The sequence below is a fragment of the Strigops habroptila genome, chromosome 7 (assembly GCF_004027225.2).
Source record: "Strigops habroptila isolate Jane chromosome 7, bStrHab1.2.pri, whole genome shotgun sequence".
Classification (NCBI taxonomy): Eukaryota; Metazoa; Chordata; class Aves; order Psittaciformes; family Psittacidae; genus Strigops; species Strigops habroptila.
Window position 1 is genome coordinate 42718573 of NC_044283.2, and position 18349 is coordinate 42736921.

The window sequence follows — 18349 nt, forward strand, 5'->3', positions numbered from 1 at the left end:
TTTTTTTTCGACTCTTTTGACAGCAAATGGCTACTAGATGACTCCAAACAAGAAAAGTAAGTGTGGCTGTAAAACAGTAAAATATAATGATACAGCAAATTTACTCCTAAAGTCTGTTCTACAAAGTTGCTGTCGAAGTACAACAGTTGTCAAGAGAATTAAAGTAGTATTTTCTTTGGGTAAAGAGGAAAACCACATTAAAAAAAAAAAAAAGATATGGTGTATTCTAGGAGGGAGTTTTATTGCTAGAAGTAATAGCAGTATTTCAACAGTTTTCCTACTGGCAATTCTACTCATCCCTTCACAGCATGGTGTAACTACCACTGACAATCTTAAATACAAAATACACTTTGTATTGGAACAGAACTTAAAATCTGTTTCATTTCAAACTTAGAGATAGATTTAGGTACCCCACATTGAAAAATGATAGTGAATTCCAAACAGGGCTTAATTACCCTAGATATGTTGCAGACAGTGAGCTTTTTATCAAAATGTGATGTTTTAAAGATCTGCTTTTCTATAAATCACTTCAGAATCTTCTAGTTATATTTTTTGCTCCTTCTGGGCTTAGCACTTGTTATAGATTACATTCTGTTGCAAAAATCAGAAACAATAACAGAGCTAATGGTAGATGTTTTATAAGAAATAGTAACATGCTGAGGCAATCCGTTCTGATCTCCAGAAAATAACAAAGGAAAGTTTCAGAATCAATGAAATCTAGCAGCACTCAATGTCTGTTAGTCTTCATGTTCTGTTCAGAGCTATATTGAAGCACTGTAGAAAGCATCTAGGTTTTTGCTTAGTTGCTGTACTATTGTAATACTTGGGGTTTACTCCATTAGAAAATCAGTGTCGTGCTGTATATATCCCAAGTGTGTGTGTATTATTTCATAATGATGTTAGCAAGCTCTAGAAGGAAGGGTTGAACAAAATCTCCATTAGTCCCTCAAAATTATTGTACAAGAGGTTTACGGAATTTTTACAATCTCACTTTTCAGGCCTCAGTTGGTTTTATTAATGTGACATAGCTGTCAAATAAAAAGATTGAGTAAGATATGCAGAGGTCATTCTCAGCAGTGTTTTATAAGTCAGATTTACTGCTGGATGTGGACAGAAAGACCAACTTTTTCTTCTTTATTTACTGTTGTTATTATTACTTAGACTGTTAGCATAGTTTTGCCTAAATCTTCACTATGTCAATAACTTTACAAGTGAAGAAATAAGAAATATTTAAGAAAAAAAATCTGTCTGTAGGAACGTTATTAAAGAAAAAAAATTGTAAGAAAGAGAGAAAAAGATTTTTTTTTTTTTATTGCAGGGATGAGTTACATTATATGTATCCTTCAGCAAGAGGTTCTGATAAGGGGGCATGAGAGGCAAGACTTAATATAAAATATATTGGTATAGGTTTATAACAGTCAGTATCCAGTTTGGGTAAGGGGCAAACAACAGACTGGCTGCTTGTTGGAAATAAACTATATTTATTTATTTTTATATTTACTTTGCAAAGAAATGTTTGAAGGAGTACAAACATCAAGAAGGAAAAAAATAATCAAAACAACAACCAAAAAAGCCAAAAGCTGAAAATTACTACGCGAGAAGGGAAGGAGAGGAATTGCAGAGGGAAAATTCAGAAGGTACAGACAGAAGCTGATGTTAGGCCTTGCTTGAATTGTTTTATGTTGCTATTAGGATAACTTCAGATTCTCAGCTGCTCTCTCTTTCCGCCACCTTTCCTAAATCTATGTGGCCAGGGTGAGGGGAAATCTGTATAGGTCTTACTGTGACTACACAATATAAGGTCGCCCCTCTCCACTGCTCGTTCAAATTATGTTTTTAAGGGGTTAATCTGAAACCAATTCTATGATTTCTCTTCCACTGATGAAGTAGTATCTTTCTGAACTGCTTTATGGGGCTGTTTTGCTAGATTCATACCATTTGGCATTTGTATGTAGTTTCTTTTTCAAGCTGTGTTTACCTAGTGAAGGATAGGATTGCCGAGGTGAGTATCTCCAGAGAGGACGCCTTTAACACCGGAGCGGGGGAAGCACAGCGTCCAGGAGCCTCAGTTCGGAGCGGCAAGAGCGACCGAGGGAGCCTCAAATCCTCGACATGACTTGCCCAGGAGCCGGCAGCTCAGCTGGCGCGAGCAGCTGACTCACAGGGGGCGGCGCCAGGAGTGACGGCACCAGCCCTCAGTGGGTAAAAACCCACCCCAGGGAGCGCGGCGAACAGGGCGTGGCACGGCAGTTTGCGCGCGCAGCGAGCGGCATGGTGAGCACACTCGCCACGGGATCAAGGCCCGCTCTGGGAGCTCTGCCCTGGCGGTGGCCAGCATAGGCACCCAGACAGAGCCGATGAGAGGGGAGGCTGCGGCGCAGACCTCGGAGTGTAGAGAGTGCCTCGACTGGTCTCTTGAGGCGAGGGTGCGCAATGGACAGGGCTGCACTCGGTGCGCCCTGGTGGAGGTCCTCCTGCAGCAGATGGCTGAGCTGCGGGAGGCTGTTGGAGAGCTAAAAGATGCCGGGGAAGCTGAGAGGAAGCTGGGCTGCTTGCTGCAGGCCCAAACTGTGCAGGGGCTGCAAACGTCCAGCATTGCTCATATAGGAAAGAAGGAGGGCAGCAACCCAGGAAGCTGGGAATTAGTAACGAGAAAAACTAAAAAAAAAGGAGGAAAAGGACAATTAACGACAAGGGATGGCCTCCTAAATTTGATGTCCCCACCCAGAACTGCTTCACAGTTCTGCAAGGGGCTAACGAGAAAGCACCCACCACACCTAATGAGCATCCTGCTGATGCACCAGTAAAGAGGATCACTACTGGTGCCTCCAGGAAAAAGCAGAGGGTCATAGTAGTAGGGGACTCTACTTTGAAAGGCACAGAGGCACCCATCTGCTGGCCTGATCCAGTCTCGAGGGAGGTGTGTTGCCTGCCAGGGGCTCGGATCAGGGATGTTGCTGAGAGGCTGCCTGCTCTAGTAAGTCCTGCTGACTATTACCCCCTTCTAGTGGTCCATGTGGGTGCTTGAGGTATAGATAGTAGTAGCCTGGAGAACATTAAGAAGGACTACAGAGCCCTGGGAGAGGTGGTTAGGGGCTCTGGAGCTCAGATAGTTTTTTCATCGATTCTCCAGGACAAAGGGGAGGACCTTGAAAAAGCTAGGTGCATTTGGCAGGTTAATAAATGGTTAGAATGGTGGTGCCATAGTCAGGGGTTTGGCTATTTAGAACATGGGGCTCCATTTGGGAGGCCAGGTCTACTGGAGGCTGGTGGAGCTGGTCGGGCAAAGAAGGGGAAGAGCTGTTTTGGTAGGAGGCTTGCCAGGCTGGTCAAGAAAGCTTTAAACTAGATGTGTTGGGGAAGAGGAGCATTGATCCATCCCAACACTCCTGGTCAGTTGCCAGCACCTGTAATAAGTGCTTGGAGCGATGTAGAGATGTTTCAGCTGCTTCAGCTATTGAGTCGGCTTCATTTGGAGCTCGGCTAAGGTGCCTCTATACAAATGCCTGTAGTATGGGGAACAAGCAAGAGGAATTAGAGATGTGTGCAAGGCTACGGGAATATGATGTCATTGGTATCACAGAAACATGGTGGGATGGCTCCCATGACTGGAGTGTCGGAATGGAAGGTTACAGGCTGTTTAGAAAAGACAGGCGAGGCAGACGAGGAGGGGGCGTTGTTATCTATGTCAGTGATAGGCTGGAGAGTATGGAACTCTGTCTGGGGACGGGCGATGAGGTAACAGAGTGTTTGTGGGTCAGGATCAAAGGGAAAACAGCAATGGGGGACATTACGGTGGGGATCTGTTACAGACCGCCTGATCAAGAGGACTCTGTGGATGAAGCGCTCTACAGACAGATAGGAGCAGCCTCACGCTCACAGGCCCTTGTTCTCATAGGGGACTTCAGCCATCCTGACATCTGTTGGAGGGACGGTATGGCCTGGCAGAAGCAATCCAGGAGGTTCCTCGATTGTGTGGAAGACAACTTCCTCTTTCAAGCAATAGAGGAGCCGACGAGGAGAGGTGCCATGCTGGACCTCGTGCTCACCAGCAGGGAGGGACTGGTTGGAAATGTGACGCTCCAGGGCAGCCTTGGCTGTAGTGATCACAAGATGGTTGAGTTTGAGATCCTCAGGACAGTGAGAAGAGCATGCAGCAAGCTCACTGCCCTGGACTTCAAGAAAGCAGACTTTGGCCTCTTCAGGAATCTCCTTAGTAAGGTTCCATGGGATATAGTCCTAGAGGGCAGGGAGGCCCAAGACTGCTGGTCGATATGCAAGGATCACCTGCTATGTGCTCAGGAGTGTTGCATCCCGACTAGAAGAAAGTGCAGCAGGAGGGCCAGGAGACCTCCATGGATGGACAAGGAGCTGCTGAGGAAACTTAGAGGGGAAAAAAGAAGCTTATAGAAGGTGTAAGTGAGGACAGGTGGCCTGAGAAGAATATAGGAGCATTGCCCAGGAAGCTAGGGACCGAGTTAGGAAAGCTAAGGCCCAGCTAGAATTAAGTTTGGCAAGGGATGTGAAAGATAACAGGAAAAGATTCTATAGATACGTAGCAAATAAAAGACAGACTAGGGACAATGTGGGCCCTCTCCGGAAGCTATCAGGAGAACTGGCTACCATGGATTTGGAGAAGGCTGAGGTTCTTAATGACTTCTTTGCCTCAGTCTTCACTAGCAAATGCTCTGACCACACAACCCAAGTCTTGGAAAGCAGATACAGGGACTGTGAAAATGAAGACCTTAGGCCCATTGTAGGAGAGGATCAGGTTCGACACCATCTTAAGAACCTGAACGTGCACAAGTCCATGGGACCTGATGAAATCCATCCACGGGTCCTGAAGGAGCTGGCGGATGAAGTTGCTAAACCACTGTCCATCATATTTGAAAAATCCTGGCAGTCAGGTGAAGTTCCTGATGACTAGAAGAAGGGCAATATAACCCCCTTTTTCAAGAAGGGGAAGGTGGAAGACCCAGGGAACTACAGACCAGTCAGCTTCACCTCTGTGCCTGGCAAAATCTTGGAACAGTTTCTCCTGGAAAACATGCTAAGGCACATGAAAACAATGAGGTGGCTGGTGACAGCCAACATGGCTTCACTAAGGGGAAATCCTGCCTGACCAATTTGGTGGCCTTCTATGATGGAGCCACAGAACTGATGGACAGCGGCAGAGCAGTTGATGTCATCTACCTGGACTTGTGCAAAGCGGTTGACACTGTCCCGCATGACATCCTTGTCTCTAAATTGGAGAGACATCAATTTGATAGATGGACCACTCGGTGGATAAAGAACTGGCTTGATGGCCGCACACAAAGAGTTGTGGTAGATGGCTCGATGTCCAGTTGGAAACCTTTAACGAGTGGTGTCCCTCAGGGATCGGTGTTGGGACCGGTCCTGTTCAACATCTTTGTCGGTGACATGGACAGTGGGATTGAGTGCACCCTCAGCAAGTTTGCTGATGACACCAGGCTGTGTGGTTTGGTTGATACGCTGGAGGGAGGGGATGCCATCCAGAGGGACCTTGACAGGCTTGTGAGATGGGCCGATGCCAACCTTATGAAGTTTAACCAAGCCAAGTGTAAGGTCCTACACGTGGGTCGGGGCAATCCCAGGCACTGCTACAGGTTTGGGCAGAGAAGAGATTCAGAGCAGCCCTGCAGAGAAGGACTTGGAGGTGTCGGTTGATGAGAAGCTTAACACGAGCCGACAGTGTACGCTTGCAGCCCAGAAAGCCAACCGTATCCTGGGCTGCATCAAAAGAAGCGTGACCAGCAGGTCAAAGGGGGTGATCCTGCCCCTCTACTCTGCTCTCGTGAGACCTCACTTGGAGTACTGTGTACAGTTCTGGTGTCCTCGAATAAAAAGGACATGGAGCTGTTGGAGCAAGTCAAGAGGAGGGCCACAAGGATGATAAGAGGGCTGGAGCACCTCCCATATGAAGACAGGCTGAGTTGGGACTGTTCAGTCTGGAGAAGAGAAGGCTGCATGGAGACCTCATAGCAGCCTTCCAGTATCTGAAGGGGGTCTATAAGGAGGGACTCTTCCTTAGGGACTGTAGTGGTAGGACAAGGGGTAATGGGTTCAAACTTAAACAGGGGAAGTTTAGATTAGAGATAAGGAAGAAGTTCTTTACAGTGAGGGTGGTGAAGCACTGGAATGGGTTGCCCAGGGAAGTTGTGGATGCTCCATCCCTGGCGGTGTTCAAGGCCAGGTTGGACAGAGCCTTGGGCCGCATGGTTTAGTGCAAGGTGTCCCTGTCCATGGCAGGGAGGTTGGAACTAGATGATCTTAAGGTCCTTTCCAACCCTTGCTATTCTATGATTCTATGATAGCAGTTTTACGCCTCATAACAATTATTATACCACTAGATATCTTTTCTTTTGTAATTTTGGGGGGTGATTGGAATAGGGTTGAGGTATGAAATAGAGTTAAATTGCATCTTTTCTGTCCCCTCTGTTAAGCATCCCTTATGAAGGGATGCTGCAGGGCATCTTTCTACGGATTTGTCCCAGTGCAAAAGAGGTGTTGACAATCTGGAGAGGGTACTATGGAAGGCCACTAACTAAACTGGGGGAGCTGGACCACCAGACATGCAAAGAAGACAAGAGGAACTTGGTTGATTTAGCCTGGAAAAGGGCAAGCTGTGGGAGGAGGGAAAATCAAATCATAGCCTACCACAACATAAAGGAGGGTTACAGAGAAGACAGAGCCAGACTCTTTGTGGTTGTCCACAGTTAAAGGGCAGGATGTGCCAGTCCCAATCTGAAAAGGATGTAGGGGTGTAAAGTAAAAAAATTCTTTGTAGCGACTAATCCTTTTGGACGGGCTGCCCAGAGGTGCTCTGGAGATTTTCAAAAACTCTCTGGGAAAGGTTCAGAGAAACCTGGTCTACCTGTGAGGTTTCTCGGAGAAGAAGGCTGCACTGAGTGGCATTTTGAGTCCCATCTAAAACTATGTAAGAGCATTGCTGTTCTTTTGGTTATGACAAGAATAGACTGCTGAAAAAGATATTAAATGAAAGATTTGATATTCCAGTGGATGGAAGAAGGGTGTTAGGTGTTTGAGCTTGTACATATATATGGATAAACAGACTTGAACAGAAGGGCAACTCTGATCCTGTTCAATTAGGCTATTAAACGAAATAAATTTTGGTTTTTTTTTTTAAAATACTCTCTTATAAATGGACTAATGGAAAGATATTATAAGTAGTTCTAGAGTTACAACTAGCAGTAATAATCTATAGTTCCAAAGAACTACAACTTCCTTTGTTTTTATCCCATGGTGGAAAGCGGCAAAGTTTAATGCTTCTTCCAGAATATAAAATTGGCTTTTGAGATGAATAAAGAAATTACAGCTTTAACTTTTGATGAGAAAAATGCAGGAGTACTTGTGGGGTAAAGCCAATTCTATTCTTTCTGTTTTGTAATAAGTGGTAACATGGATATGTGGGAAGGTTTGGAGTTAGAGGGGACATTACACCTTTGAGAGGGAGATTGATGATGTTTCTTGATAAAATTTGCAAAGGAGTGAATTTATGGTGTGTTTGAACTATTACGAGGGAAAAGATGTTCTAAACAGAAAATTTCATAAATGTGAAAATTTCATAAATGTGAATGTAGCAGGTCTCAAAAGAGACCTGAGCATCTCTCACAAACTTATGGCAAGCGTTGTTCACTCTATCTGTACAACTTGCTCCAAATATAACTTAAATAATTTTAAAACTTTTTATAATGCCTCACAACACCTGCTAAATATAGAAGTTGACTAGTACCCACAGTTCAATTGCTTTTTCTGAAGAATATGTATAAACTTTCTTGGCCACGTGTATTTGTGTTATTACTGTGATGCATAAAATTAACCAGATAACCTTAAAAATTAAGAAGTTTGGCATCTGGAGACTTCTATTTCAGCTTAAGTTCTGAAGAAAGTCAGAGATGTCATTAAATCTGGGAGATTTACTGAAGATATTTTGTCTCTTGTACTGAAAGTACAAAATATCTGACAATCTTTGTGTATTTTTATGAAGCTGTTTATAGAAGCTTCTCTTTCAGGATTTATTTACAAGTGTCTGTGTGTTCTTGTCATACTATGTAGCTTGGATTTACTTATGGAAGTTCATAGATGTCAGTGGTGGGAATCAGAGGAGTTTCCAGGTTTCATGAAGTCAAGTCACAAAAGTTTTATGATTATAACTCTCCCTTCCCCCTCTACCAGCTGGGTTTCAGGAGGAAACATTATATGTCATGCTTATACCTGGTTGATAATTACAGGGTATTACAGATCATAATTTCTGGCAACCAATATGAAATTAATATGTTCTAAAGACACCAGGCTTCTTTATTCTATTGGATCCAGACATTAACAGATCTACTTTAGCTAGTAAAAACAGGTGGAAGAATCGGCTAACATCATTAATATTGCCTAGTTCTCTGGAGTATTTGTAAGCAAAAATGAGGCTTTCACCACATTCCAGTGTGATGACTTGCAGTCATTTGGAATGCTAGTTGCCAGCATACAGCATGAAAACCTTCAATATCCATGATGACCTGCCTTCTCCAGCCAATTTGTTTAAAAACAAATGTGAGATTTGCCAGCTTCTGAAAGTGAAGAGTATTTGAAAATGTGCTACAAGAACAATTGCATCTAAATTTTTCCTTATCATAATTTATACCAGTTGGTGTCACCTTGCTTTCTATGTTTACGTAAAATATTCTGCCTTTGCCTCCTGTACACAGTAATTTACTGTAATTGAAGAAATTTTTTTGATATCAGCTGATTGCCTCAAACAACCATAAAGTACTCGTGCACATATGAACCAATATGAGACACTGTGCATGAGGATTTTTCCATTTATGAATCCATTTTTCAAAATCGTTACAGTACTTAGACAAAGCCAACAGTGTTAATTCTCTCCAATGTTTTTTGGAATAAGGTTTTGTCTTCTGTGTTCCGTAAGCATTATTACTTTATACATTTGAGCAGTTAATTTAGGTTTAGGTGAGAGATGAGAAAGTTTATTTGAATATATTAGAACATGCATAAATGTATGCAAATAGTAGTTATTGAATTGTTCTGAAGTTTTGTTAATGTTTTATTTTTCTAACTAATCTTCAGATGTTTCTGTGATCTTTCTTGTCTGTGGATTCTCCAAATCTAGAAAAACTAAGAATATACTGGGTTTTTTTCCCTTTAAGTTTTCCATGTACAAGAATTGAAGGGGGCTAGATGACAGTCAAAAACTCAAAAAATTGACAATATGACAATGAAGATTTGCTGACTTAAGCTACTCCCAAAGATCATGGTGTTTAAAAAAAAAAAAAAAAAAAGAGTAATTTTTTTCTTACATAACTCAAAAGTTTATAAAGAAGTAGAGTCTTGCTAATATCTGTAGTACAAAAAGGTAAGTAGTAAGGTTGAATGGACTATTACATGTCAAAATAACAGCAAACAGCTCACAGGAGTCTTTTCCAATATTAGATCTAATATTCTGTTTGGTCTGTTTATTTTTGTGTGCTTCAAGCGATGAATTTTTATCCCAGTGCAAACAGTTCATTTTGGAAATATTTCTTGAAAAATCCTCTTTGGACTATCTTCTCCTCTTTCAAGCTTGCTATAAAACAAAGGGAAATGTAAGCTAGCTAGTTGAGCTAGATAAGCCATTGGTGTTTTATAGTACAAGATTAACAGTTCTAAGATTTCTTTCTTTATCCTTTCTGTTCATCTTACATGGATGCAAGATGAACAAAAGTTAATAACACCTTGGACTTCTGGTGAAATAAGGAGTAAATTAGCAAAGGGAAGACTGACAGTCTCTTCATTAATTTGCTTAGAAAACTTTGTCTGCCGCCTTGTCTCCAAAATAGTGACAGTCAGGAATTTCTCACTAGATAAGAAAAAAACCCCACAAAACAAAAAAAAAACCCAGCTAATTTCATTTATGTGTTTTGAGTAAAGGGCGTAGGAAATTATTATATGTAGTTTCTGTGACAGTTACTTTAACACTTATTCAGCTGAAATTACTATATCTGTAGATGTTTCAACATACTGTGAGGACTGTTTTCCCATGTGTGTTCATTATTAAGTAACTGTTTAGGTGGAGCTAAAGCACATGAACAAATGTTCTGCTGAAAGCTGTTTGTTTGGGATTATTTTGGGGGGCGTTGTGTTTGGGTTTTGTTTTGGTTTGATTGGGTTTTTTTAAAAGAAATTTATTTATATTTGACCTTGTTTATTAGAACTGTTTTTATAAATCTTTTTCAAAATAGATACTCAGATCTTGCAGTATGACTTGTGCTCTACTGAAGTTTTTTATTTTGATTTCAATTTAACTGGCTAGGAAAGCTGAATAGTACAATATAGATTAATTGATGGATTGATTTTAATAATTTCTGGGGTTTCTTCCAATAATTTCTTTGAATGCTGTGAAGATGTGAAGAATGAGAAAATTGTTAGATAATTCTGTTGATACTAACTTTGTCATCTGCATTAATGTTGTGTGGTCTCTGTATAAGAAGCTATAAACACATGCTAGTGTTTTTGTGGAAATGCATATATTACGAGTAATTATGGTATATATGTTGTAGAATAGTCTTTGAAATATAAAATTTTGAGACTTAGGTAACAAACCTCCTATGCCCTACTTTGTTATGTGCCCCCCCAACCCAAACTAGGCTGCTCCATTCATACTACATGGTATTTTCCTCTCTTGTATTTGAATGACCACAGAGTCACAATAAGAATGAAAAGAGGTAAGAAGGAATAAATTTTAAATGAAGGAAAACAAGAGGAACAGAGGTAATTGCTTTTGAATACCTTAGATGAAGGAAGTAGTTTTGCTCCCTAGCTTTCCAGTCAAGATTCGAATTAAAAGTTCTGAGGTGTGAAGTAGGCAGGAGGAGGAGATGTCGCCCTCTGCACCTGTGTAATTATGATGCATCTTCAGAATTCCAAACCCCCAAAATAACTAAGGGAAACTCTTGTTATAACCCAAAACTTCATTAGAGTAGTTTTCTTGTAATTTTCAGTTTAGCTTTATAACCTTTTAAGGGCTTTTAAGTGGCACCTCTTTTCATTAACTGCACCAACAGTGTGATTGTGAGAACAATTTCTTTTTGGCAAGCACATCTCAGTACGTGTGTGCCTGCTTCCTGTAGGAAGGACAGCTCTCTGATAATCTTCCATGTCCTAACACTGGCTATTGAGAGCTATCTTGTGATCAAAAAGGGTTGAATAGGATTTTTGAGAGGCAGAAAAAGAGGGATTCTTTGACTGTTGACAGCAGAACTTAAGATGCAGTATAAGACAATTGCTTCACAACAGTGTGAGCAAAGATATTCTAACTAGGTACCTTTGGCCATTCCTTTTATCTAGAATTAAAATTACTTCTTTCTAAGAAAGAAATGCCTGCATATGTGTGGGTAAGAGGAAAGATGAATTCTTTATTTCCCCCTACAGCTAATAACAGGAGTCCCTGAAGTTGGAAATAATAACAATACACATTAGTTCTAGCACTGCAATGATGGTCTCCTGTAGGCCACCCGCTTTCTTAGATTCCATTTTCTGCATGAATGCTGATAAGTCAGAACACTTGAAAATTTTTCTATTGTAAATCCTAAATTTTGATTTTATCAGACTGTCCTTAAGAAATCTGTTTGTTCAAGAGTAGCAAAACTACTTAGTGTTTTTATCCTACAAAATCACAATTCTGCTTAGAGAGGACTAAAGTATGATTTTTGATTTTCCACTAACACTGGAATATTATTGATTTGACAATTAACATGATTTTTTTTTTGAGCTATTAGCTTTCTTTTTGGGGAAAAAAAATAAAAGCATCAATATCTGCCTGCGGTGAAGGACAAACATTAAAGGGTTTGTGGTCTCAATGAAACACCACAGACCTTGTGGCTTGCTGGGGGATATAGTGTATCACTTTCTTAACTCCTTATCCCACTGTCTTAATCCCATTTAATGCTATATTTTTTCAGGTACATCACTATTTTTCACTTCAGTTACACTTCTTAGGACAACAACTACAACTTTTTTCTTTTCTTTCTTTTCACTATGCTCCTAAACTAGGTGTTCAGTGTCTCTCTGCAGTCCCTTCCTCTGCTAATCCTATCACATTGGAATACCTAAGCAAAACTGGCCGACAGATCTCTTCTTACTCTGTGTACCATTTAAAAATCTTACTTTCTCCTAGTTCAGAATGCCTCTGATCTTTGATCCTGAAAAACAGTCAGAATGCAGGAAATTAAAGCAGTCATTTTATAGTATTTCTCTCTTATCCATAGAAAATTCTGAACCTTCTTGTCCAAGCCTAATCAAATTTGACAGAGTGGTAGCAGTCCCAGAGAAAACTGTGAATAGGAAATTGTGTGATCCATAGAAAAGGGTAATAGGGTGTTCTTCTATGAATAAAACTACCAAATGTAAATATAGAGGTAATTAAGAAAAAATACCCTTTATTCTGAGACTTTATTGCCCTAAGTCCTGAATCTTGAAAACCTCCTGCATCCTTCTTTCTTGCAAACTGCAGCTTTCCATTAGGGGAAAATGACATCCTTCCTGTGTTAGCCAAAGAAGTCTAGAGGTATTTTAGCATCATTAGCAGCCCACATTCTGTCTTCTTATAACAGCAAAGTATCCTTGAGGAAAAAGTGAACGTGGTATTTTTGCTGCTTTCTCATAACTTGATTAATAGTCAATAGAATTAAGCCTGAAGAGTTTCAGAATGTTCTGCAAGAAACAGATGAGTCTAAGCAGATCAAAGCAGCTGCAACAGTACACAGGAGCCAAGAGTTTAGATGCGGAAATGTTATGACTCAGATCTGCTTTATGCCCTGTCATTTGGCATGAGGGTGCTGTTGAATTTAATCACCGAATAGGCTGCTGTATCATTCTTAGCTGATAGTTACACCCTTCTTGTGGTAACTGATGCTGCTAACAAATGTTGCTGAAGTGTGAGAAACCATTTTGAATGTGCATCAACAGATGATTCCAGAACAGCTGAAGAGCTAGAGGCACCGTGTATGAACTTGCTCTCAAGAAATTGAGGAATGAAGATTCCTTCTGCCCTGTGAAAAGTCACACTCAGTTCAATCAGTTATAGGCAAATCACATAAAAAGTAAAAAGACATAAAGACATGCAAATTTGACTTAGTCCAATGTTTATGTTTATGTTTATAAATCTCCTTTCTTTTCTTCCCCCCGCCCCAACCCCCCAACAAACAAACAAACAAACCAACCCAACCCCACAAGCTGGATTCTTGGTACTTCTAACTGAAGAATTTGAGCTGCTTGGGTACCAAAAGGCAATCGGAAAGCTATGAGTAGCTAGCTCTTTCCCTGACAAAGGAATTTAGTCTGTTAGGTGTGCCACTCTTTCTCCCACTCTCTGAAACTAATCCAGTCATGCAGTTGATATCCTGTCTTGGGAATTCTGAGGTAATTCCCAGTCTCTACCTCTTAGTAGAGATAAGAGACTTATCCTAAACTCTAAGTATCTGACAATGCTGTCATTTGTGCCTTATTTCAAATACACTTTTATGCTGAGATTTGTATCTCACCAATACCTGTACAGTGGCATTTAGGATTTCCTTGCCGGTTACAGTGGTAGACAAAACCAAAAGAAACACAACACATCTACTTTAAAGTAGTATGTCAAGTAAAAAGAATCACTCTAAGGTGGAGATGATCCCCAGAGCATACTGGTTCAGAATAGAAAAAGTGATAGACCCTTGCAGCCTGCAATGTGAACTGCATTCTTACGATGTATTCTGTTCTTTGATACTTTCACTTTTATTTCGCCTTTCTACATACATAATTAATCACTTTCTAGTAGGTCGAAGTGTGATGTTGCATAGTTTGTTTAGATTTTCCAGGGGACTAATAAAATAGATTTCCTTCTTTCGTTTTATGGATAAGTACTAATTTAAGTTTTTATCAGAATCTGAGTGACATAAAATGAGTGATGTATGATCTCCATCTAATGCAAAAAGACCCATAACTAGTGCTTGAAAACTAGCATCCCATTCTCATTTGCAAGATTATATGCCTGCTGCAGTACAAGCAGCATTCAGTTGATTTGTGGCAGGATTTGCACCTGAGACTGTTACTTAACCGGGAAGTGTGTGAGCCCTGATGTGAGTGACAAACAGTGATGGCTCTAGTTCATCTGTAACAACTGTCCTGGAGATGCTGCCTTCACTATGCCATGTAATCCAACTATTTAGGTCTGTTCTTTGTGAAGGTGTGCAGAGTTAGGTGCTCATTTACAACTAAAACACTGGTCACAGGCTTCAAAAGTGGTGTGATTCAATGCCATCTGTTGACTTGGGTCCCGAGTTTGAAAAGCCCTTGTGAAAAATCTTTTTAGCAACAGGGACTACTTGTCTCCTGATAGTTTGGAGTTTTCAGCCAGCAGGTAGGCATGCCTTACCAGAGAGTAATGTGTTGCATCAAATTAATGCTGAAATACTATGTGTATATATAATACTAGGAAAGCTTTGAGAGGGCTTCAGTTGCTTTATGTGGTGAAGTGCATATGAAGAAGAAAATGTGAGCTACTCAGTAAACTGCAATCCGCTTCACAGTCATTATCAGTCCAATATGAAACCCAGACGTTATCACTGTTTAAGTTACTCTTTCAGTTCATTGCAGTCAAGAGCACCCTGTTGTTGATCCCATTCTTTCTTTATCAAGGGTCTGTGCAAGTTTTTTGGATTAAAACTTTCCTACGCTTTCATACTTTTTGTCACTCTTCCACTTTGCAAAACTTCCAGCTGCATGTTTAATTGATCTACAATGAAGCACCTTCTCCACAGTGAAAAATAGGCACTCCGTGTGTGTATGTCTTCCCAGCTTCTCTTAGTAACCTTTTAAATGCTGTTAAAGGTGGTTCTATGTAGTTCCCAAACTGACAGGCTATTGCAGAGGAAGGATAAGGAATATTTTGCACTAGTTGACAAGTTCTTGTGAGTGAACTTTTGTATTCAGAAGAGAACTGAACTTAGTTTTCCAAGCACTCTCAATATACAGCACACAAATTCAAGCAGTTCAACAGGACTGGAAAATATGTCTGGATGAGTGTTTTCATTAACATCTGAGTGTCCTTAAATTTGCTGAGTGGAAGTTGCCCCAGTATTTGGTCAGTCTCCATAAATCTGTTTGGGTTTTAGAAGCACCAGATTGGGTTATGCTTGGGGGATAGAGGCCATACACAACAGCATACTCATCAGTATGTAAATATAAAAAAAATTAAGGAAATTGTGAAATGGAAAAAAACATCTCATATCTTCTCTTTCAGGAATTTTTATCAGTTATTAATTTATTAACTCAAAACAAGTTAATAAAGTTATTTAATTTTAATATCTCAAAAAAAATCAAATTCCATTTTCTTGTCTTCTGTTGACATGCTTTCTCTGCTGTGTGCAACAGATTCTGTTCTGCACTAAAGATAAAACTTGGATTTTTTTGACATTTTTGACATTAATCTTAACTAGGACATCATTAACACCAGCTTGCTATGTGGGGGGCGGGGAGGGGGAAATAGGGAAAAAGTAATGATAACCACACTTGTGAGTGATTTTACAAATGCCTTGGAGGACAAAATTTTCCAGCAGTCCCTCATGGTGTCAAACATTAATTCCCTCAGTCATAAGCACACTGTGTCACTTCTGGTTTTAATCACAGTTGCAAACATTTCACACTTTGTTAGTGCTTTTGAAACTAAAGCTGCATACAGATCAATGTGCTGTAACTCAGATCAGCTGTGAGAAAGAACAAATATTTCAGGGTTTAGAATCCTTAACATGTTTTTTACCTTGTATATCCTTTTCTTTACAGAGGGAAACACTATATTCAGTGCCTTTGAGAAAAATAAGTGTCAGAACAACTTTGAGGAAAAGAGTTGCTTTTGTATGTAGAGGAATGATTTGCTGATTCCTGGAAAGGTATCTTAGCTATGAGTAGGAATACCTATCTAGAGCTATGATTCACATTTTGAATAACTAGAAAAAGGAAATTAAAGCTTTTGGATGTTGTTTGTGCTGGATAATGTCATTAATGGCATGATTTAGCTTTTGGTTAGCCATGAAGTGGTCGGGCAGTTGGACTAGATGATCATTGTAGGTCCCTTCCAACTGAAATTACTGTATTCTATTCTGTTCTAGAGAGGATCTTCCAAACTGGTTGGATGTCTTTCCAAAGTCAAGTTTTAAAACCTATCAAGTTGTAGAGATATCTTTTTTATTTGTGGGAGAAATTGTATTGTCTTGGTACTTTCTTATTTCTGTTAGATGGGGACTAAAGTTCTCATTTTTCTTATTTTTTCCTAACCACTGACTTCACTGGAAAACATTATTAAGCTGAAGAAATGTTCCATATGCTCGGTGGAATATCTTCTGAAAAGTTTAACTGGCCTGACTTATTTCTTACACCTGCGAACACAGAAAAGAATGTAGTTAGTCCTTGCCATTTTCCTGAACAGATCTATAAGCAAGTGAACTAATTTTTGGAAGCAGGAGTTAATATTTCCTCTTAGAATTTTGAACTTCTTGTATAGTGTAGAGGATTGCTAACTATATGTTAGGAAAAAAACCCAAACAAACCAAACATGTGAAAAGGAGAAGGTGCTTTCAGTACACGCTCATGAATTTAACACAGTCTAGACTGTGGTTTTTTTCAGCAGTTCTGAATGGAGCTGGGGGGAGGTTCAGGAGTTGTAAATATTTGTTAGTAGTCCTGTTTGAGAGTTTAAGTTCCTAATTCTTATGTTTCTTGGGACTAAAAAAATTTAATTCATTGTCTGTTTTCATACAATCAAATACTGATTATCTCCAGTCAACATAGCACAAACATAATCCTACCTCTGAAAGTAAAAAATTAGGAGTTAATGTTTAGTTTTTTATGCCAGGACACACAACTCAGGAACAGTTACTCTTTTATTCAGCTCTGCTGTTGGTCCCCTTTGTTCTTATGGACAAGTTATGTAGAGTCTCAATCTGCAGTACTGTCCGTCCATGCCTCCGCTTATTTTTCATGTTCTACAGTTTCCCTAGTTTAGTGATGACAGTTATTGCTGTCTTAGAAAGCAGGGAAAGACCTTTCCAGAGACTTGGGTAAGCTGGTATAATGTCTTCATGTTGTAGAAGTTATACTCAGGTAACTTCATTGAGCATGCCTTCAAAGATGATCTAATTCAAGGAAAGCATAGAAATAAACGTTCTGTTATTGAATCTTGTGTAGTGAAACAGAATGGATTGTTTGGTTGGCTGGTTTTCCCCTTGAAACTTTAAATGTTGCAATGTGCAGATAGAAGAGAATTAGTTGTGAAGCATTAAACGTAGAAGCAAGTTAAAATCTTTGTACAATATGATGGAAGTATTCCGTGTGCTCAAGTGATTCAGTCATTGGCTCTGTTGTTGTTTGGTAGTGTTTTTCAACCTTTGCTAATTGAAGAGATCTTTTAAATCTTTTCCTTTTTAAGTTTACATAGATTTTGTATGTGCATTGCAGATAGGAAGGCCTGTGGGTAAGAAATAAACAATCTATCTGCATGTCCTTGGAATGTCTGAGAAGAACAGATGCTCAGGGTTTAATTCTAAGAGATTGAACATTTAGTGTTATTTTTGAGCTTGCAATTTTGGAAATTCTACATATGTGTGAACAAGTTTTGCAATTGTAAGGCAAACTCACTATGCCTGATATCATATTGATTCCTTACTAAGCATTTGTAAATGCTGGGGTTTTGACAAATCTATTTTTCTTTGAGAAAATATCTATTTTACTTTAAGTAGATCTCAGAATGAAAAACATATGGCTTTAGATAATACTATAGCATGAATTATATGGGAGTCTTAGAAGAGAGGTGCAGCTGCAGCTTCTGTCGGTAGAAGCTGCTGATAATAAGTGAGAAGAATGCGACTGATTTGACTTAAAAGGGGGACTGATTTGACTTAAAAGTAGGTAGGTAGGCTGCTTTGCAAAATCATAGACTGCACCTGTAATAGATCAGAGATAGGTCACAATAACAGGTAATGAGCTGTGGAATCACTGATCTTAACTGTCAAGTGCTTAGCAGGTAACAGAGGAGCAGAGAGCACTTTAATCTTTAGGCACAGAAAAAAACCTACATATATTTACATATTAAAATTCACAGTATGTTGATAATTCCATGATCAAATTGCATAACTTGATTTCAAAGCAAGAATAATGTTTTTGTTGAACAAAAACCTGTCTATGTTGGTATCGCTCTGAGATTTCTGTTTAATAGAAAGCCCTATAGAAGGAAAAGATATTTGTCATTAAAAAAAATAAATAATATTTTTTATATTATTATATATTTTTA